Below are 22,302 nucleotides of genomic sequence, written 5' to 3'. Positions count from 1 at the left end.
ATTACCCAAAGTAAACTCTCAACGGGTGTGGACCTTGGAGTAGAAGTCGTCATAGACTTTGAACCAAGTAAAACAAATCGTGTTAGTGATAACTTTCTCTTATTTTTATTCTATTTTCTATTATGCTGCATAGTTTACTCTGATTGATTTCAAATGAATGTGAAAGCCACGAGACCTATTCACCCCCCACCTCTAATGCAACAATTCTACAATTAGTACTAGAGCAAAGCTGCTCTAAATCAGTACAACTAAAGTTCGAGCATTTTGTTATTATTTTTTCATTCATTTTTGGAAAAATAAATTCTTACGCCTTTTTTTCCATTTTCAAAGTTGTGCTATAAGTCAAGATTGGTCTAATAACCTCTCCTAATAAATTTTTTGATTTGTTAAATTTTTTCTTGAAATTGGTGAAACACTGATCAAGCCAATTTTTTACCTTAATTTTCTACCGCACTACTAATCCAAGACTTAGTCTTAGAACAAGTTTCATTATTTTTGTGTGCAAGATTTTATTTTCAAATGACCTATCAAGAAGGTTATAGCATTAGCCGCCCACTACTCTTCTTCGGTGAAGATTTCAGCTAATGGAAGAGCCGAATGGAGTATCACCCCAAAACACAAGTTGAGATGTGGATCATCATCCAAACTAGCTTCACACTTCCACTTGATGACATTGGAAAATAAGCATTGTATGAAAATTCAGGCCAAAGCGTAATGAAGAAAATTGAACCTGATGCAAAGGCAATCCAAACTCTTCAATGTGGCTTAACCAAAGAGGATTTAAACTGGGTCAGACACTTCAACAACACCAAGGAATTATAGGAAAATCTAATCGAGCTTCACAAGGGCACCTCCACACTAAGGTAAGCAAACAAGACTTGATTTTAAATAAATTATACAATATTAAGATGCAGGATGGTGAGTCAGCAAATCAACTCCATGCTCGGATCCAAGCCCTGTATAAGGGACTCCACACAATTATACAAAAAGTTGAGTATCGCGACATCATCAGGTATGCCCTTAACACTTTTCTGAGGAATACCTTGTGGGCATCGATTGTAGATGCTTACAAGGTATTTAGGGGCCTTTCTTTAATTAGACTAGATGAGCAATTTTTATAATTTAAACTTTATAAATAGACTAGTGTATGTCTAGTCAAGAAAGGTATTACATTAATTGTAGGTACAAGTAAGACAAAGGAGTCTAAGAATAAGTGTCGAACTGAACATGAGTTTGAAGACGAATCAGACTCAGAAGATGACAACAAAATCATCGCCAAGCTCGTTAACCTCATATGAAAACTATGTAAGAAAAAGAAAGGCTTCACAAAACAAAAGATCAAAAAGGTGATCCAATCAAAGATAACATAACCAAGTCCAACCACAAAAACTAAGTCTGAATTCACCTGCTACGGCTACAACAAGAAGGAGCATATCATGTCAAATTGTCCAAATCTGAAGGAAATGTAGAAGCAACGAAAGAAGAAGGCACTACAAGCAACGTGGGATGAATCGTCATCAGAAGACTCCAATGAAGATCTTGGACAAACAAGCTTCGTTGCACTTCCAACCCGAGAGCAAGTCATTGAATATTAGCCTAAGATAGAATCAAAAGCTGAGTTCGAGCGAAGCTAAAGATCCGTATCTGATTCAGAAGGTTCCAAATCCGCCGTAAGTATCTCTTTAATTAGATACCACAATTTAATTTCATACTTATCTATAAAATTAACTAAATCTAACGTCCAGGTCAAGTCACTCCAAGACGAGGTCAAAGCCCTCAAGGAATTGAGTAACCCAAGCTCCTTGACTGAATCAATTCAAGTTGGAACTTCAACTCAAGTCCAACAACTTGAGGAAGAAAATTCTAACTTGAAAAGTCAAGTCAAGGAACTTAGGGATTCATTGGAACGGTTTACTTTGGGTTCTAGGAACCTTGACCTAATTCTTGAAAAACAAGGGATCATATATAACCAATCCAGACTAGGGTATAAGACCAAACATAAATTTAAATCTTATTTGTCTCTTATTAATCCAACAAATAGAAAAGTAGTCCAAGCATGGTCCCTTAGTCTAACTTGGTTAATCAAATTGGACTTGATCAATATTGTTGGTGCTGGAAGCATCCAACAATCGAACCTAAGTTTTGATAATGGAAAAAGATTCAAAGTTAAGGTTATTTTTTATCTAACGTGTTTGAATGAGTTTGCAAGAAAGTCTTAAGTGTACTTAGGTAAAAGTCTTAGCTGCGGTTAGGCAGGTGGAAAACCCTAGGGGGTGATAACTCTAGGTCGTAGGGGGTGGTTGTAACAACCTAAATTTCCTTATTTCAAGTCCTAAAAGTAATTTAAAAATATTTAAAAATGCCTTAGAAATATTCTAGAGAATTTTAGAAATTTTTAGAGTATTTTTATGTAATTTTTAGAGGTCGTTTGGTATTTTTACTAAACAAAAGAAGTTTCGACAAAAAAATGTCTAAGCCGAGATTCGAACCCGCAACCTCCGGGCGAGCCAACTCTTAAGCGGATTCGACTGACCAAGTGTCCAAGTGGACAATGCTGATCAGATAGGCAGTGAAAAATATTTAAGGTATAGCATTTAAAAATAAACCCCTAGGTATAATAAGTGGAGAAGGAGATTAATCTCTCGTGCCCTAAAAACCTTTCCTTCTCCCTCTCGTGCGTGCGGCGGCTTGACTCGGGCGACGAAGAAGACAACCCAGGGCACGTCTCCGGTGGCCGGTGAGGGTGTTCTCCGAGGGGTTCTTCACGGGGTGGTGATCCTCTCATCGAGGAGAGGCTGTGGGCGCAAGGAGGGGTTGAAGATCTGAGCTATCTGAACCCTAATAGCTCCTTTGCTTCGGTTGTAAGTCCTAGAACGCCAATGTAAGTTGCTACTCACCTGCAGTAGGATAGCTCCGAATTTCTTTGATTCCTCACTTTGCTTCCGAAGCACACATGAACCCTAGAATTGTTTCTTCATTGCACAGCAAGTTTTTCTTTCATCGTGAACCCTAGTTTTCAGTTGGTAGGCACATTAAGGTGCTTTAGTGCTTAAAACTTAGTATTAGGAAGTTGTGGTGATGAATGCAGTTTTATTGGTTGCTGCCATGAATTCAATTCCAAATTTAAAGTGTTGTTTGTGTTTTTCCTTGCTGCCATGATTATTATATTAGTACAAAGTTCATAAAAGTTATTTTACCATTCATGTACGTGATCAGTAAATGGCTGAAGCTTGTGGCACATATTCTATTTGGTTATTCTAGTTTGATTCTTTCTTATCTGCATGACCTGAAGTTGTTTTATAGTATTGCAATTAATTTTAGCATTTCATATTTTACTTCCCTGTTGCATATCAGTTATAGACCTTTTGTTGAATTATTAGAGCATGAAACGCTGTAGATTTATAGCTCTTGTTGTTTTTTTTTCTCCTTGCTGCAATGAAAAGATCAACCATATAAGTTCACATTATAGATTTGGTTTTTTCTTTGATTTATCTCTATTGTAGCATGCTTAAGGAATTCATATTTGCTTTCCTTTGTTTTAGTTCTGTTGTAGCATGCTTAAAGAAGTCAGATTCGGTTTTTCCTTTGGTTTATATCTGTTGTAGCATGCTTAAAGAAGTCAGATTTGCTTTCCTTTGATTTAGTCTGTTGATGTATGCTTTAAGAATCCTGTTGCTCTATAAAAACTCTAGGATCTGCTTGTAGGAGGAAAAAAATAAAAGTTCTATTAAATTCTTTAGAGGTTTATAAGTAGCTATAAGAAAGAGAGACCAAGGTCTTAATAGGATCCCTAAGTTAATAATTGGGATCAGTAACAAACCAAGTGCTCAAAGAAATGCCAAGGCATTTTATTATAAGAATGTTAAAAGATAACAAGTATTTTATTTAAAAAAAAGGCTAGTACCCGACTTCTAAGGTTGTCGTTAAACAAATCCAGGTGACCAATTCTAAGGTCTTGGCCCTGGTAAGACCAAGGTCTTTATCCTCGTAGGACTTGTGACTAGCTACCACAGTCTCTATTAGGGAGCGTGCTTTGGTACTACGCCTGGGCCCAAGAAGAAGTTTATTATTATTTTGAAGTATAAGAGTATAAGTTTTTGAAACAAATGAAACAAGCCTTATATAAGTTTTAAACTTTAGCAGATTTTCATTTTGCTATTAGTTGGGCACAAGCAGATTTTCTTATTGCTATTAGATGAGTAGTTTTCTATTGCTCATAGAAGAGCAGATTTCTTTTGCTATAGATGTAAATGTGCAGTTTTCATTTGCTGTTATTTGAGCATGTGCAGTTTTCATTTTTGCTATTAGTAGAGCACGAGCAGATTTTCTAGATCCTTTGCTATTGAATATGCATGTTCAGATTTCATTTTTCTATTTCCATTTCTTTGCTATGGTTTAAGCATGAGCAGTATAGAATCTTATTTCCATTCCTTTGCTATGGATTTGAGCAAGAGCAGTATTGAACTATAATGCTATTTCTTTGCTATTAGATTAACATGAGCAGCTATATATGTTTTCTTTTAAAGCATATAGTTTCTAGTCCTTCTTGTATACATGCATATTCGAGTTTTTGTGAGTTAGACAGCTCTTACTAAGCATTCGCTTATAGTTTGCATTTCCTCTTACTGCAGAAAAGGTAAAGGGAAGCTATAGCCAAAAGGAAGGTGACAAGGAGGTGTGTGGTAGATGTGCGATGCCTAGACTATGGAGGTCTTGGGGCTAGAAAGGAGTTCTTTTAGTTTTCATTCCTTATTGCTATGTTAGATGTATTTGGGATCATGTATGTTATCTTGCTGTTGTTAGGACATGGTAGATGGATAGTTCTCTTCTGTTTTTGGATTATTTTTAATGTGAGTGGTGTTTGACACTTATTTAATTGCGTTGGTGTTTGATATATGTTCCAGTCACCTGTGGCTGATGTATACTATGTATGTATCACAGTTTATAGTCACCGGTACAGGGGAGATGCTGCTGAAATTTTTCGGTAGAGACTCCTCGTGGTTTCGATCATACCGTTTAAGTAGAGTTAGTAGTTAAGTAGCGTCCACCTCTAGAGAGGAGTAGGGAGGTTTGGTCATTTACTATACTAGTTAAGTAAGAATTTTATAGTAGTTAAGTAACGGTCACCCATAGAGAGTAATAGTAAGAAGGGTGGTCGTTACAGTTGGTATCAGAGTAGTTCCCATTCTCCAGCATCACACATCAGCACCAGCCTTGCCGTCTTCAAGTAAGAAAGTATTTAAGTTTTCTTTTATGCTTTTCCTTATTATTTGCAGTATAGAGTATTTGCTTAGATATGCTTAAGTAAGATGAAAGTTCTTGTTTTCTTTTGTTTACATATGTATATATGTCTAGAAAGCGTAGGGACGATTTTAAGTTTTTCCCTGCATAACTAGATGTCAAGAAGAGGGCGTTCCTGTACCACTCGTACTGAGGGCCGAGCATAGGAGAACGAAGAGCCCAGAACAGCTGAACCAAATCTCTCTGAAGTTGTTGCTCAACTCCAGAGACAAGTGGCAGAGCAGCAACAAGTGATCGTCAATCTGATAGCAAATCAGCAGCCAGTCCCTCCCACTCCTCCAACAATCAATGTGGAGACTCCAGTGGTGACTGAGGTTCCACCAGCCGGCCTGGAAGTCCCCACAGCACCTAGAAGACAAGAAGCATATCTGATACAGTGGTTGAAGCTGAAGCCAGAAAGTTTCTCAGGCACGACTGAGCCCTGGGATGCTCAGGCTTGGTTCAAGACACTAGAGAGTACCATGGAGCTTCTTGATTGGCCAGAGGTCGATAAGGTCAAGTGTGCTTCTTTCTGCTTATCTGGAGATGCCCGCATGTGGTGAGAGAGAGTGAAGAGCAAGAGAGCAGTCAATCAGATGAGCTGGGCTGACTTCGAGACAGAGTTCTATGAAGAATTTTTCCGCCAACGGATCACCAATAAGCACTATGAAGAGTTTATAGAATTCAAACAAGATGACCTGTCAGTGGAAGAAGCAGTTAAAAGATTCAACAGGCTAGCTCGTCTCTGTCCAGAGTTAGTAAGTACGGAGAAGAAACGAGTCAGACTCATGCTCAGGATGCTGAGACCAGTGATAACACTTAATGTGAGTAGTGGAACTCACCAGCCCCAGACTGGCGAAGAGCTGGTCAGCAGAACATTAGTCGCTAAGCACTATCTGAATAGCATTAAAGCACAACGAGCGCAACACAAGCCAGTCAAGATCAAAGACAAGACAGTGGGGAGCCAGAAACCCCTATCAAGTAATCAGAACTGGAAGGGCAAGGGTCACAAGAGAAAGTAGTGGAACTCAGGAGGTAGCCAGAAGGGAGGACCAGCAAGCAAGCAGACCATGTTGGATCGAGACGTGCTAGAGGGGGGGTGAATAGCACTCGTGGCTAAATCGTTCTGTTAAATCGAAGAACTATCAGAGTTTAAAAACACGCAGCGGAATAAAGAACAAATACACACAGAGAGACACGAGAGATTTTACTTCGTTCGGAGCCTAAGGCGACTCCTACTCGAAGGCCCGCGATCCTTGATCGCTTTCCGTGGGCAACAACTATAAGCTCGTAAAATGTACAATAAGATATTACAATTGAAAGAACTAAAACAAATTATACCGACAACAATAAAGTAGCAGAATCTGAAGCTCCGGGTTGTCGGGGACTTGTAACAGCACTTCTGGGTGTTTCTAGAGCAGCTTGTAGCGTAAGGATTGCTTGGAGTTCCTTATTCTGGTGTTGCTGCTCGAGACCCCTTATAAAGGGTGTTCAAGGCGCCTTGAAGCCCTTCAAGGCGCCTTAAACAGGCCGAGTCACCCGCGGAGATCAGCACAGACTTGGTCGAACTTCATCCAGTTCAAGGCGTCTTCAGCCTACCCAAGGCGCCTTCAACCTTCGACCCAAGGCGCCTTGAACTTCATCTAAGGCGCCTCGAACCTTCTGCGTTGGCTTTTCCTGGTTCGCACCCGAGGCGCCTCCAAGCTCCATGGAGGCGCCTTTGTTCCTGCAAAATGTGTTAGTCCCAAACACATACCCTGCAAAACAAAGTTAGCACAGAAACATAATGAATGATAATAATGAAAGTTTTGACAGCATTCGACTTCGGGTTTCCACCGAAACCCTAGGTCGACCCGACGCCTCCTGTTCCCTCTACGGGAACACGTCCTCACCTACTCCACTCAGAGATTTACATTGCCGGTCGATCCTCCGGATCATTGGACTTTTCTCAAGACTGACGCTTCGGACTTTCTGCTGGACATCCGCTTCCCGGCTAGTCCAGTCTTTCACCTGGTTCGCGACACCAGGACTTTCCACCTAGGGTTACCACCCCCTAGGACTTTTGCCTGAAGCCATCGACCTGCCAAGACTTTCCGCATAGGGTTACCACCCCCTATGACCTAGGGTTACCACCCCCTAGGGTTTTTCCCTTTGCCTAACCGCAGCTAGGACTTTTCTCCACCTAGGGTTACCACCCCCTAGGACCTAGGGTTACCACCCCCTAGGGTTTTCACCTGCCTAACCGCAGTTAGGACTTTCCTGAAACACTCAACAAAGCTGTCAGATCACAAAACCCCTTAACTTTGAATCCTTTGCCATTATCAAAACTCGGGTTTGATCGTCGGATGCTTCCCGCACCAACAGACCAAGCTCCCTCTCTGTCTTAAATGTGGGAGAACACATCCAGGAGCCTGTCTTTTGGGTAAGACTGGATGTTATTCATGTGGGCAGGAAGGACACATGGCTAAAGAATGCCCTAACAAGATCAAAGCACCTTAGCCACAACCAATACAATATGGAGGCAAACCTCAATTACATTATATGCCTGCAACTCTGGAAGGACCTCAGCTCAGTCAAGGAAGGTTGGAAGCTCCACCAGTTCCAGCCAGTGCCAAAGTATTCTCCCTCAATAAAGAGGAAGCTGCTAGTGCCTCCACGGTCGTAACAGGTCAAGTAGTTATTTTTCAGCATTTAGCTACTGCACTATTTGATACTGGGGTGACCCATTCTTTTGTATCCGTACCCTTTGCCAAAGAATTACAGGTACCTATAGCAAGCATAAACTTCAAGTTCCTGATGACCCTACCTTCTGGAGAAGTCATGGAATCCAATCAGTGGCTTCGGGTTGTACCAGTCAGAATTGCAGACCGAGAGCTATATGTTAGTCCTCGCCATGCAGGATTTCGATATCATTTTGGGTATGGATTTCCTCAGCAAGTACAGTGCTTCAGTGGGCTGCCGCAGAAGGAAAGTGATCTTTAGTCCAGAGGGTGAATCAACCTTTGAATTCGCAGGAGTGCCAAGGAGGAGGACCCAGAAGCTTCTCTCTTCTCTGATAGCTCACCAGATGTTAGCTAAAGGGTGTGCTGGTTTTCTTGCATTCATTGTGAGTACAGAAGAATAAGAAAGACCCAAGCAGGAGGAAGTTCGGATAGTCTGCGAGTATCCAGAGGTATTTCCAGAAGAGCTACCGGGACTACCTCCCAACAGAGAAGTGGAGTTTGAGATTGAATTGGTTCCTGGTACCGGTCCAATTTCAAAAGCTCCATACCGCATGTCTCCAACAGAGCTGAAAGAGTTACAAGAACAACTTCTGGAGCTGCTTGACAAAGGCTTCATCCGCCCTAGTCATTCACCATGGGGAGCTCCTATGTTGTTTGTCAAGAAGAAGGGCAGATCTATGCGGATGTGCATAGATTATAGGGCTCTGAATCAAGTGACAATCAAGAACAAGTACCCACTGCCTAGAATCGATGACTTATTTGATCAATTGAAAGGGGCAACAGTGTTTTCCAAGATAGACCTACACTCTGGGTACCATCAGTTGAAGGTGAAGGAAAGTAATATACCCAAAACAGCTTTCAGGACCAGATACGGACACTATGAGTTCGTAGTCATGCCTTTTGGTGAGACTAAAGCACCTGCAGTCTTCATGGACTTGATGAATAGAGTGTTCAGAGAATACCTTGACAAATTTGTCATTGTGTTCATCGACAACATTCTAGTCTATTCCAGAACCTCAGAGGAGCATGACACGCACTTGAGAATAGTCCTGCAGACCTTATAGCAGAAACACCTTTATGTCAAATTCTCGAAGTGCGAGTTCTGGTTAAATCAGGTGGCGTTTCTAGGTCACATCATTTCTAAAGAGGGTATTCAAGTGGATCCTGCCAAAATAGAAGCGATCAACAACTAGAGTAGACCCAAGAATGCCAGGGAGATCAGAAGCTTCCTTGGTTTAGCAGGGTACTACAGGAAATTCGTGGAGGACTTTTCCAAGATAGCCTCTCCACTAACAGCCCTAACGAGGAAGGACAAGAAGTTTGAATGGTCAGACAAATGTGAGCAAAGTTTCCAAGAGCTAAAGAAGAGACTGACCAGTGCTCCCATTCTGACAGTCCCAGAAAGTGACAAGAGTTTTGATATCTACAGTGATGCTTCCAAGATGGGCCTAGGAGCTGTACTCATGCAAGAAGGAAAAGTTATAGCTTATGCTTCCAAACAACTCAAAGACTACGAGAAGAACTACCCCACTCATGATCTTGAGCTGGCAGTTGTGGTCTTTGCACTGAAACTCTGGCGACACTACTTGTATGGAGTCCAGTGCAGAATCTTCACAGATCATCAGAGTTTAAAGTATTTCTTCACCCAGAAAGACTTAAACATGAGACAGCGCAGGTGGCTGGAGTTGGTCAAAGATTATGACTGTGAAATCCTCTACCACCCAAGCAAAGCTAATAAAGTGGCAGATGCACTAAGCAGAAAATCCAGTGCATCTCTGATGTCTTTGTCATCATTAGCTCTGCCATCGCAGAAGGAGTTGTCAGATTTTGGAATGGAAATTATTTATGGGCAACTCTTTGCATTGACCTTAGAGTCAACCCTGCTTGAGGATATACAGAGAAAGCAAAGTGAAGATCCATATGTCCAGAAGATCAAGCAAGGGATACAAAAAGAAGAAAATTCAGAGTTTCGAGTATCAGACAGTGGAGTTCTTCATCAGGGGAATCGTATTTGTGTTCCCAATGATGAGGAATTAAGAAGGAAGATTCTAGAAGAATCTCATAGTACACCATACTCTATGCATCCTGGTTCCACCAAGATGTATCAAGATTTGAAGCAGAGATTCTGATGGTCTGGACTCAAGAGGGATGTAGTAAAATATGTCAGCACCTGTCTGACATGCCAGAGAGTCAAAGCAGAGCACCAGAGACCAAGAGGAGTTCTACAGCCTCTTCCAATACCAGAGTGGAAGTGGGAAGACATATCCATGGACTTTATAACAGGTTTTCCAATTACAAATGGATATGATGCGATATGGGTAATAGTAGACAAATTGACCAAGTCTGCCCATTTTCTAGCCATCAAGGTGTCCCATTCTATAGAGCAGTTGGCACAACTGTATGTTAAGGAAGTGATCAGACTTCATGGAGTTCCAAAATCTATTGTGTCTGATAGAGATGGGCGCTTCACTTCTCATTTTTGGGAGTGTGTTCAGAATGCACTAGGCACCAAACTCAAGTTCAGCACAGCCTTCCATCCTCAGACTGATGGACAGACAGAGCGAGTAAATTAGATTTTAGAAGATATGCTCAGAGCTTGTGCTCTAGATTTCAAGGGAAGTTGGTGCAAGTATCTGTGCTTAGCTGAGTTTGCCTACAACAATAGCTATCAGGCCACCATCAAGATGGCACCATATGAGGCGTTGTATGGCAGGAAGTGCAGATTACCCATTTGCTGACAAGAAGCAGGTGAAAGAAAAGAAATGGAAGTAGAGCTGGGCATTCAGACAAAGATGATAGATGAGACCACTCAGGCTATTTATAAGATCAGACAGAGGATTGAGACTGCCCAGAGTAGACAGAAGAGTTATGCTGACACACGTCGTAGGCCACTTGAGTTTCAAGTAGGAGATCCTGTTTTTCTCAAGGTCGCTCCTATGAAGGGAGCGATGAGATTTGACAAGAAGGGCAAATTAAGTCCCCGCTATGTAGGACCCTACCTGATCATAGAAAGAATTGGGAAAGTAGCATACAAGCTGGACTTACCGCAGGACATGTCAGCAATACACAATGTATTTCATGTCTCTATGCTAAAGAAGTGTATCCACGACCCTAGCCAAGTGATTCAGCCTTAGTCAGTGCAGATCTAGGAGGATCTTAGCTATGAGAGCAGACCTGCACAGATAGTGGACAAAGAAGTTAAGAGACTAAGAAACAAAGAGGTGCCACTAGTGAAGGTCATCTGGCAGAACTAGAAGCATGAGGAAGTTACTTGGGAGCGTGAGGACAGTATGAGACAGAAATATCCAGAGTTATTCTAAGTTCAAGGACGAACTTTTTATAAGGTATGGGGAATTGTAACAACCCAAATTTTCTCATTTCGAGTCCTAAAAGTAATTTAAAAATATTTAAAAATGCCTTAGAAATATTTAGAGTATTTTTATGTAATTTTTGGAGGTCGTTTGGTATTTTTACTAAATGAAGGAAGTTTCGACAAAAAAATATCCAAGCTGAGATTCGAACCCGCAACCTCCGGCCGAGCTAACTCTTAAGCGGATCCGACTGACCAAGTGTCCAAGCGGACTATGCTGATTAGATAGGCAGCGAAAAATATTTAAGGTATAGCATTTAAAAAAAAACCCTAGGTATAATAAGTGGAGAAGGAGATTAATCTCCCGTGCCCTAAAAACCTTTCCTTCTCCCTCTCGTGCACGCGGCGGCTTGACTCAGGCGACGAAGAAGACAACCCAGGACACGTCTCCGGCGGCCGGCGAGGGTGTTCTCCGAGGGGTTCTTCACGGGGTGGTGATCCTCTCATCGAGGAGAGGCTGTGGGCGCAAGGAGGGGTTGAAGATCTGAGCTATCCGAACCCTAACAGCTCCTTTGCTTCGGTTGTAAGTCCTAGAACGCCAATGTAAGTTGCTACTCAGCTGCAGTAGGATAGCTCCGAATTTCTTTGATTCCTCACTTTGCTTCTGAAGCACACATGAACCCTAGAATTGTTTCTTCACTCCACAGCAAGTTTTTCTTTCACCGTGAACCCTAGTTTTCAGTTGGTAGGCACATTAAGGTGCTTTAGTGCTTAAAACTTAGTATTAGGAAGTTGTGGTGATGAATGCAGTTTTATTGGTTGCTGCCATGAATTCAATTCCGAATTTAAAGTGTTGTTTGTGTTTTTCCTTGCTGCCATGATTATTATATTAGTTCAAAGTTCATAAAAGTTGTTTTATCATTCATGTATGTGATCAGTAAATAGCTGAAGCTTGTGGCACATATTCTATTTGGTTATTCTAATTTGATTCTTGCTTATCTGCATGACTTGAAGTTGTTTTATAGTATTGCAATTAATTTTAGCATTTCAAATTTTAGATCCTTGTTGCATATCAGTTATAGACATTTTGTTGAATTATTAGAGCATGAAACACTGTAGATTTATAGCCCTTGCTATTTTTTTTTCTCCTTGCTGCAATGAAAAGATCAGCCATATAAGTTCACATTATAGATTTGGTTTTTTCTTTGATTTATGTCTGTTGTAGCATGCTTAAGGAATTCAGATTTGCTTTCCTTTGTTTTAATTCTGTTGTAGCATGCTTAAAGAAGTCAGATTTAGTTTTTCCTTTGGTTTATATCTGTTGTAGCATGCTTAAAGAAGTCATATTTGCTTTCCTTTGATTTAGTCTGTTGATGTATGCTTAAAGAATCCTGTTGCTCTATAAAAACTCTAGGATCTTCTTGTAGGTGGAAAAAAATAAGAGTTCTATTAAATTCTTTAGAGGTTTATAAGTAGCTATAAGAAAGAGAGACCAAGGTCTTAATAGGATCCCTAAGTTTAAGAATTGGGATCAGTATCACATCAAGTACTCAAAGAAATGCCAAGGCATTTTATTATAAAAATGTTAAAAGATAACAAGTATTTTATTTTTTAAAAAAAAGGCTAATACACGACTTCCAAGGTTGTCGTTAAACAAATCCAGGTGACCAATTCCAAGGTCTTGGCCCTGGTAAGACCAAGGTCTTTACCCTCGTAGGTCTTGTGACTAGCTACCACAGTCTCTATTAGGGAGCGCACTTTGGTACTACGCATGGGCCCAAGAAGAAGTTTATTATTATTTTGAAGTATACGAGTATAAATTTTTGAAACAAATGAAACAAGCCTTACATAAGTTTTCAACTTTTGCAGATTTTCATTTTGCTATTAGTTGGGCACAAGCAGATTTTCTTATTGCTATTAGATGAGTAGTTTTCTATTGCTAATAGAAGTGCAGATTTCTTTTACTATAGATGTACATGTGCAGTTTTCATTTGTTGTTATTTGAGCATGTGCAGTTTTCATTTTTGCTATTAGTAGAGCACGAGCAGATTTTCTAGATCCTTTGCTATTCAATATGCATGATCAGATTTCATTTTTCTATTTCCATTTCTTTGCTATGGTTTGAGCATGAGCAGTATAGAATCTTATTTCCATTCCTTTGCTATGGATTTGAGCAAGAGCAGTATTGAACTATAATGATATTTCTTTGCTATTAGATTAACATGAGCAGCTATATATGTTTTCTTTTAATGCATATAGTTTCTAGTCCTTCTTGTATATATGCATATTCGAGTTTTTGTGAGTTAGACAGCGCTTACTAAGCATTCGCTTATAGTTTGCATTTCCTCTTACTGCAGATAAAGGTAAAGGGAAGCTATAGCCAGAAGGAAGGCGACAAGGAGGTGTGTGGTGGATGTGTGATGCCTGGACTATGGAGGTCTTGGGGCTAGAAAGGAGTTCTTTTAGTTTTCATTCCTTATTGCTATGTTAGAAGTATTTGGGATCGTGTATGTTATCTTGCTGTTATTAGGACATGGTAGATGGATAGTTTTCTTCTGTTTTTGGATTATTTTTTATGTGAGTGGCATTGGAAAAACATGGGAAAGATCATGGGTTTATAAGAGAAAGATATCTCCATTGGCATGAGGCCTTTTGGGTAGAGCCCAAGAGCAAAACCATGAGGGCTTAGGCTCAAAGTGGATAATATCATACCATTGTGGAGATATCTAAATTCTTTTCAATCCTACAAATATTGGATCTCTAAGGATCAAATTCATTACCTTGATAGACCTTATTGAGGCTATGATCTAAGGAGAGCTAATAGAAAGACCATCTTTATTACTAAATAAATTTGTTTGATGTTTGCCTTACTACTTTCCCTACACATACTTAGATTAGGATATATAAGGACTTAGACTTGATCGACACTTGGTTAATTAGATCAAGGGTTCTTAGAAAGAAAATTAAATATTTAATTTTGTAAAAGGTTTTATCTAGAAGTGGTTGTTGCTCCAATATCTAAGAAGGTCTAGTGCATCACCACAGCCTAGAAGTCAATTATTGAAATAAATATTTAATTAACTAACTGGTAAACCTTAGTCTAACTTAAATATAAATCAATCCTTAGATTTTAATATAAATTGAAGCTAAAAGTTTAATAATCTCATAAAACCCATAAGGTTTCCTAATTGATAATGTAGAAAAGAATGAGATGAATTTAGGTTAAAAAGTTAAAAATTAGTAATTTAAGATCTAACTAAAATCAAATTAACCTTGAATCTAATCAATTAAATCTAATTAAAATTAAATCAAATTAAACTTAAAATCAAATTACAATCAAATTAACCTTAAATCTAATCAATTAAATCTAATTAAAATTAAATCAAATTAACCTTAATTCTAATCAATTAAATAAAATTAAACTTAAATCGAACATAAATCAAATTAAACTTAAATCTAACTCAAATCAATTAAACTTAAATCTAACTCAATTCAAATTAAACCTAAAACTAACTAAACTTAAGTTAAACTTCATCTAGCATCTCACAAATTACCCATAAGTATAACATGATTGACAAACTAGACTAGGTGAGATGGAAAGTTAAGGGGTTGAATTCATCAATCTATCTTATAATCCATCAAAATTGGATCCAAATCAAATGCTACTCCAAACACGTGATTGGAGATCAATTGAAGCTCACCAAACTAAAACTCAAGAACTTAGGGTTAGTTGTATTTGGCAATGATGGAAAACTTAAGGTAATCAGAACAGATAATATCGAACTGAGTTCTAATCTCATTATTCAAAAAATTGTACTAGTTGATAAATTCAATTTTAACTTACTTAGCATAAGTCAACTATGTGACTCTAGATACTTAGTTACTTTTTTTAACATTGAATATGTAATTAAAAATATTGAAAACTCTGAAATTGCACTTCAAGGAATTAGGAAAAATAATATTTACACAATTGATCTACCAACCTTCTCACTAAAGTATCTTTTGACACAACAAGAGGAAACCAAATTGTGGCACTGAAGACTAGGTCACACTCACATCTCAGACTCATTTAAAAAATGAGTCAAAATAGCTTAGTTAGATGTCTACCTAAATTAAAAAATTTAGAAAATATAGTTTTTAATGCTTGTTAACAAGGTAAAAAGACTAAGTCAACCCACAAACCAACAAACCTAAATCAAACCAACTCAATACTTCATCTCCTACACTTAGACCTATTTGATTTACACAAAGCCAAGTCACTAAGCAGGAACCAATACTGCTTAGTTATAATTGATGATTACTCAAGATTTACTTGAGTAAAATTTCTAAAAACTAAAGATAAAACTTTTGAAATCTTCAACAATTTTGGTAAATTAATAGAAAATGAAAAAGATGCCAAAATTAAAAGAATTAGAAGTGATCATGGGGGAAAATCAAGTTTACCCAATTTTGTTAAATGAATGGATATAATCATGAATTTTATGTCCTAGAACTCCCCAATAAAATGATATAGTAGAATGAAAAGTTAGAACGTTATATAGTGGAATGAAAAAAATAGAACGTTACAAGAAGCTGCTAGAACCATATTAAACGAATATAACCTAAGTAACTAATTTTAGGCAAAAGCAATAAATACAACATGTTATATTCAAAATAGAATATTAAATAATAAATTTTACAATAAAACTCCCTATGAAATATATTACAATAAAATACCAAATCTAAATTATCTAAAAGTTTTTAGATGTAAAGTACATATATTAAATACTAAGAATTATTTAGGTAAATTTACATCAAAATCTTTAACTGGCATCTTTTTTAGGGTATTAAACAACTAGTAGAGCCTCTACAGTTGTTCGCTCTCCGCAAGTGTACGTAAATGTCGCAAGTAATATAAAAGATTATCATATCCACAGGGACTGGAATAAGCACTAGAAATATCTCAAAGCGAATTAGCTAAACAACTAATAATTGATTTAAAATGCTAAGGATGAAAAAAAAATCTAAAATGAAAGATTAACAAACAAGAGTTTGGGGGTTTGAGTTATAATAAAGGGAGGTTCTAAGATTTTTGGTTTCTTTGTAAGATCTCTTGAATGTATATGGTTTACCAATTCTTATTTCTCAATTGTCTAATATTTGTAGAAGGTTGTCGGTTCTCTCTTGCAATAGATAATCGGCTTAGGACTGAAAAATGTACCTAAATGTGATCAATTAGATATGAACCTACGTTGTCCTTACACAGGATTGCACCTATTACTATGCTTCCCTCAGATACCAACATAGAAGTTCATAGCTTCTTAACCCATAAAGATACAAGGATTGAATCATAAAATCTATCCTACCCTCTTGAATATTCTCATTTCCCCTTCAAGGTTATCTCTCAAACGTCCTTACACGGGCTTGCACCTGTCACGTGGATCCCTCGGAAAATCGAGTGAGAGTTAATCTCTACAAAGTCTATAAGATATCCAAACAATCAATCAAGAATGAGAATTAAGCCCTAATCACAATTAATCATTCAGATCCAATCGATACAAACTAGACAACATCATAGAAACAAAGAAATGGCAAATCCACAAGAGTTTACATCAATTTATCTCACAAGCACTCCCTCCATCCTAGAACAACAAGATCTACTCCATGCAACGAATAAAGAAAACCAAAGATAGGAAGATTACAAGCATTCCTTCAATCCCAATCCAAGAAGAGGAGAGAAAGAAAACTTATCTACAATATAGCTCCATCTTCGGATCCAATCCTCTCTCCCGGAGTCAAATTCGCCAAGATCTCCCTTTAGATTGCCCAAAAATCCTCCCAAGAATGGGAGGAATCCACCAAATCTTGCTTTCTCCCAAAGGGGAGAAGATCCCCTTTCAAATCTCTAAGGAGGCTTTAAATAGAGGGAGGCTTTTGGGCGCAACACGGCCCCGAGGCATGGCTGTGTGAGGTTCAGACGGCCAGAGCCTTTCCCCTCTCTGTCATCTATACACGGCAGTGTGTTGTACACGGCCATGGACAACTCCCATCAAAACCTCCAAGCATGGCCGTGTAGATCCACACGGCCTAGACTGCCCCAGCTTCTGGAAACCTGGCACGGTCGTGTGGTACACACGACCAGAACATTTTTAAGTGCTGGGAACCCTGCACGACCGTGTGATGCACATGGCCAGGGTCTTCTTGGTCTCTGGAAACCTTACACGGACATGTAGATCCACACGGCAATGTAAGGATTGAACTCTAATTTGCTTCAAAACTTGGCACGACCGTGTGAGGTTCACATGGCCAGGCCTTCTTCCTTTGCTGTTGCTGCCAAACGGCCTCTGAACTCCACACAGCCAGAGCTCCCTACCAATGCAGGGTCGTGTCTGGTACACGGCCAGGTGCCTTCTCGCTTGCTTTGCTCATAAGTTTTGTCCAAGAATGCAGAATCCTCACCGAATTCGACTCCTGTGTATAGAAAATGCACAAAAGCAGATCTTCGAATAAAAAGAGTAAATATGCTAAAAGGAAAATTGGAAGTAAAAAAATGCATAGATCAAGCATGCTCAAAGTATGTAAATGTGCGTCAAAATATGCATAAAAGTATATAAAATCTACGCACATCACACCCCCAGACTTAAACCTTTGCTTGTCCTCAAGCAAAATGCTGCAATCTAAATTCATATGTTCTATAACGCATTCATAAACCCTAATGCACTTTCCAAACTCTATCAAAGAGTTCCACTAACAAGCTTAATCATAGAAACAAATCAAGTATGGCTCAAGCTTAAGTATCATGTGCACAGTGTAAAAGCAACTCAAAAACCCTTCAAGTTTCAATCTATGTCCTAGTCAAGTCGTCATCAAATTTGAATTCCTAATATTTCCGGTGAAAGACAAGTAACCAGTGATAGGCACTTACTTGCCACTCACTTGGTTCATATTTCTCAATCAACCCAAGGTCTCAAAGGTGTGCTCAATCTCAAGAAAAGCTAAGCAGTTTTCCCCAGTAACCTAACTCGATCTCAAAGGGGTGACTTGCTAGATTCCACTCACGACAACTGTTTTTTATATCCCATATTCACTTTTTTTTTTCATTGATTGTTTTCAATTTTTTTTCATAAGCATTTGCATTGTGCAAATCTTATTTCACAAGTGTACTTTTAGCACAAATGTTGGGATATTTTGATTTTTCCAAATGAGCTTTCATGAGTTGAGCCTCATCCAATAACCAAAATGAAGTTTGAAAAATCACCATGGAAACCAAGTACTAAGCAAACAAGATGAATCATGACTATTTCAATGATATCAACCATTCAAGCATCAAGTCAAAGTGTAGTGAAAGTAAGATTCTTAAGGTCATGCCAAGACTAAAACTCATCTCTATATGATTCTTAGCTTATTTCATGTTACTCAAGATAGAGAAAAGAAATACATAAAGCTTACTACTAGCATCATTTATAACATCATGAATCTAGATAATGAACGTGCTAACATTTTATCTTGAAGACAAGAAAGCATAAAAGTGAAGATTGATGTTCTCAAGATATTTGCCAAAATTATTTCAAAAGATAATCAAATGACTATCAAAACATTCACTCAAGCAAGACAATCAAAACAGAATGCAAAACAAAAACTACACATGCAGAGAACAAAAAAAAATAATCAAAAACTGAAACAAAAATAAATCAGGTTTGACACCCCCCAGACTTAAACTTTTCATTGTCCCAATGAAAACTAAAAACAATGTGGAGAAGATTTATGAAATTTAGAGAAGTTACCAAGTGATGAGCTCCAAATGGTTGACATTCATGTTTTAAAAATACTCCTCTATCCAATGCTCACATTCCTCCACAACTTTGAATTCTATAAAAATAAGATAGACAAGAAAAATTAAGTAGAGGAAACATGTTTATTATAAAGAAAGAACTAAAGACATAAAAGAAAATAAGGAAAATGAACTTGGGTTGCCTCCCAAAAAGCGCTTGTTTAAGGTCATTAGCTCGACCACCTCATTAGATTCATCTAAATCTTGCTCTTGGAGGGGCAAGATATTTTAAAACCCTCCTACCAAGGGCTCTTATTATGGAGAGAGCTTTCATCAAAGGAGCTACAAAGTAAAGTATTCTTTCCATCTTCGTCTTCTTGGAAATTTTTTCAGGTGGTCGAAGACGGTTCAGATTGAGCTTCCAATTATTGGCCCATGTGAAATCTGCACATCCAAAAAAAAAAACAAATCTCCCACAAGCATGTTATATAGTATAGAGCTAGAACCATATCAAGATAAGATGAATAAGTAATAAAAACTGAATCACATCCAACAAAGTCAAGTATAGGTACCTCCATAAAGTTTTTCAAAAGATCATAAGAAATACTAACCTTACTTTGCTGAGAAATACCTGAAATTTCTAAACATGTAGATGTGACTTCCTCTGAATCAAATGATGATTCTGGCTCTAGCTCAGGTGTTGATGATATCAATGATGGTGATTCTTGAGACTCTGCTAGCTTTGCATAAGTCCCTACACATTGTTCCACAACACGATCAATTCTTAAAACCTCTAAGGGTTGTGTTGACAAATGTGGTGATCCTTGAGATGTTGCTTCCACAACACAGCTCCCTACACATTCTTCCATATCATCATCATCAACACATACATCAAAAAATAAACCAACATCTATGTCCTCAATAGGAGAATCAATAACAAGAGGATCAATAACTTCACTTGCAGTTTTAAGTTGATCTACCACATCACATTCATCATCTGAAAATTCAATGTCACTATAACACCCTATAAAATTTGGAGGTAGATCTGAAAACTTATTAACCACTGCATTATCTTCACAATCCTCATATGAAGAGTCTTCATCTTTATACAAATTCAAAAATCAGCACTCAACCTTACCAGTGTCACAGAATTTTTTAAAGTCATAGTTCTCATTGACCCCCACTAACCTTTGTGGAAAAGGAACCCTTAGTGAAGGTCTTGGGAAAGGTACTTCTAATTTTCCATATTCCCTTTTAGCTTGTGGAGGAGATTCAACTTGCTTATCTAGTGTTGGTATGATCAATCATTGAGGAAAAGGTACTTGTGGCCTTTGGGAACATCCTGGGAAGATGGAACTGAGTTCTTGTGATCTTCTATTATTCTTCTCCTCAATTCTAAAAATGTCATTCTTCAGAAGTTCTTCATAATTTTTGCCACTTCTCAACCCAACATCATCCCACTTTTCATTGGATCTTGACTATGTAGGAGGGGGATCTTCTTTAAACCATTTTGAAACAATACTATCAAGCTTTGCCCCCAAATGTTTGAACTCCTCACTCTGTGACTTGTGAATTTTAATATTTTTAGGTGGTTGAATTTCATTTTGTTTGATAGGCTCTCTTACATTTATGGCTTGCACTTCTTGAATATCTGAGGAAAATTCCATCCAACTTTTGTTCGACCATTCATGGAGGTTCAATGTCACTTGATCAATTAATGAATAAGCTTCATCTACACTTTTGTCCATAAAAGAACCTCCAGCTGATGAATCCAATAATCTCCTGTCTGAGAAAGAAATTCCTCCATAGAATATGTGAAAAATCAACCATTTTTCAAAACCATGATGAGTGCACTATCTTTGAAAACTCTTGAATCTATCCCATGCTTCAAATAATGATTCTCCATATGCCTGAGTAAAATTTGTTATGCAATTCCTCATATACACTTTTCTACTTGGAGGAAAAAAATAATTCAGAAATTGTTTCTCCAATTGTTCCCAACTTGTTATGCTTTGAGGAGGGAGAGAATATAACCAAGTCCTTGCTCTATCCTTGATACTGAAAGGAAATGTCATCAATCGAACTGCATCTGCTGACACTCCTACACATTTCACCATATCACAAATCTCTAAAAATGTTTCAAGATGCAAATAAGGATTTTCTGATACTTCTCCTCCAAATTTGTGACCTTGTATCATGAAAATTATCTCTGGGTCTAGTTTGAAACTTTCTGCTTCAATTTGAGGTTGCACAATGGGAGATAAAAATCTTACAGAAAAGGGTGCAGAAAAATTTCTCATGGGCCTGCTCGACATGTTAATGCTCATGGATATTCAAGAGAAATGAAGAATCGAAGACAAGAAATAAAATGCAATATGAAAAGCAAGAAAGAAAATGCAGAATTTAAATTGCAAGAAAGAAAGTGCATAATGAAAATAAGAAAGAAAAGATAAAAGGAAAAAGAAAAATGTCTAGAATAATTCATATGCTAAAGATTGCAAGATATGTTTACAAAAGAAAAGAAGAAAGAAACTAGATCAAAAGAGAAAACAGAGAAAAGTAAGATTAGAGTGCTAGAAATCAAGAATGCAAAATTAGAATTACAACAAAAAGAATTGACAAGAAGTAGAACGTTATACAAGAAAAAATTATGAAAACAGAATTTTAAAGATTAGTTACAACTATTCTAATGAAAAGAAAAGAAAAAGTCATGTTTAGTCTAACTCAATTGATAATTTCCAATGTTATAGCGCAATCCCCGGCAACGGTGCCAAAAACTTGTTCACTCTCCGCAAGTGTACGGAAATGTCGCAAGTAATATAAAAGATTATCATATCCACAGGGACTGGAATAAGCACTAGAAATATCTCAAAGTGAATTAGCTAAACAACTAATCAATTGACTTCAAATGCTAAGGATGAAAAACAAATCTAAAATGAAAGATTAACAAACAAGAGTTTGGGGGTTTGAGTTATGATAAAGGGAGGTTCTAGGAGTTTTGGTTTCTTTGTAAGATCTCTTGAATGTATATGGTTTACCAATTCTTATTTCTCAATTGTCTAATATTTGTAGAAGGTTGTCGGTTCTCTCTTGCAATAGATAATCGGCTTAGGACTGAAAAATGTACCTAAATGTGATCAATTAGATATGAACCTACGTTGTCCTTACACAGGATTGCACCTATTACTATGCTTCCCTCAGATACCAACATAGAAGTTCATAGCTTCTTAACCCATAAA

General features: G+C 38.0%; 1 non-coding gene across 1 annotated transcript; it reads left to right on the top strand.

Annotated features, from left to right (window-relative positions):
* The first annotated feature begins 20,899 nt into the window (after window positions 1–20,899).
* On the top strand, window positions 20,900–21,005 carry LOC122054338. Its single transcript, XR_006132664.1, has one exon. It is a non-coding gene; the product is annotated as a small nucleolar RNA R71 (small nucleolar RNA).
* The last annotated feature ends 1,297 nt before the right edge of the window (window positions 21,006–22,302 follow it).

Source organism: Zingiber officinale, chromosome 3A (genome assembly GCF_018446385.1).
Source record: "Zingiber officinale cultivar Zhangliang chromosome 3A, Zo_v1.1, whole genome shotgun sequence".
Classification (NCBI taxonomy): Eukaryota; Viridiplantae; Streptophyta; class Magnoliopsida; order Zingiberales; family Zingiberaceae; genus Zingiber; species Zingiber officinale.
The sequence above is the reverse complement of the archived record's forward strand: the minus strand, read 5'-3'. Positions and strand labels throughout refer to the sequence as shown.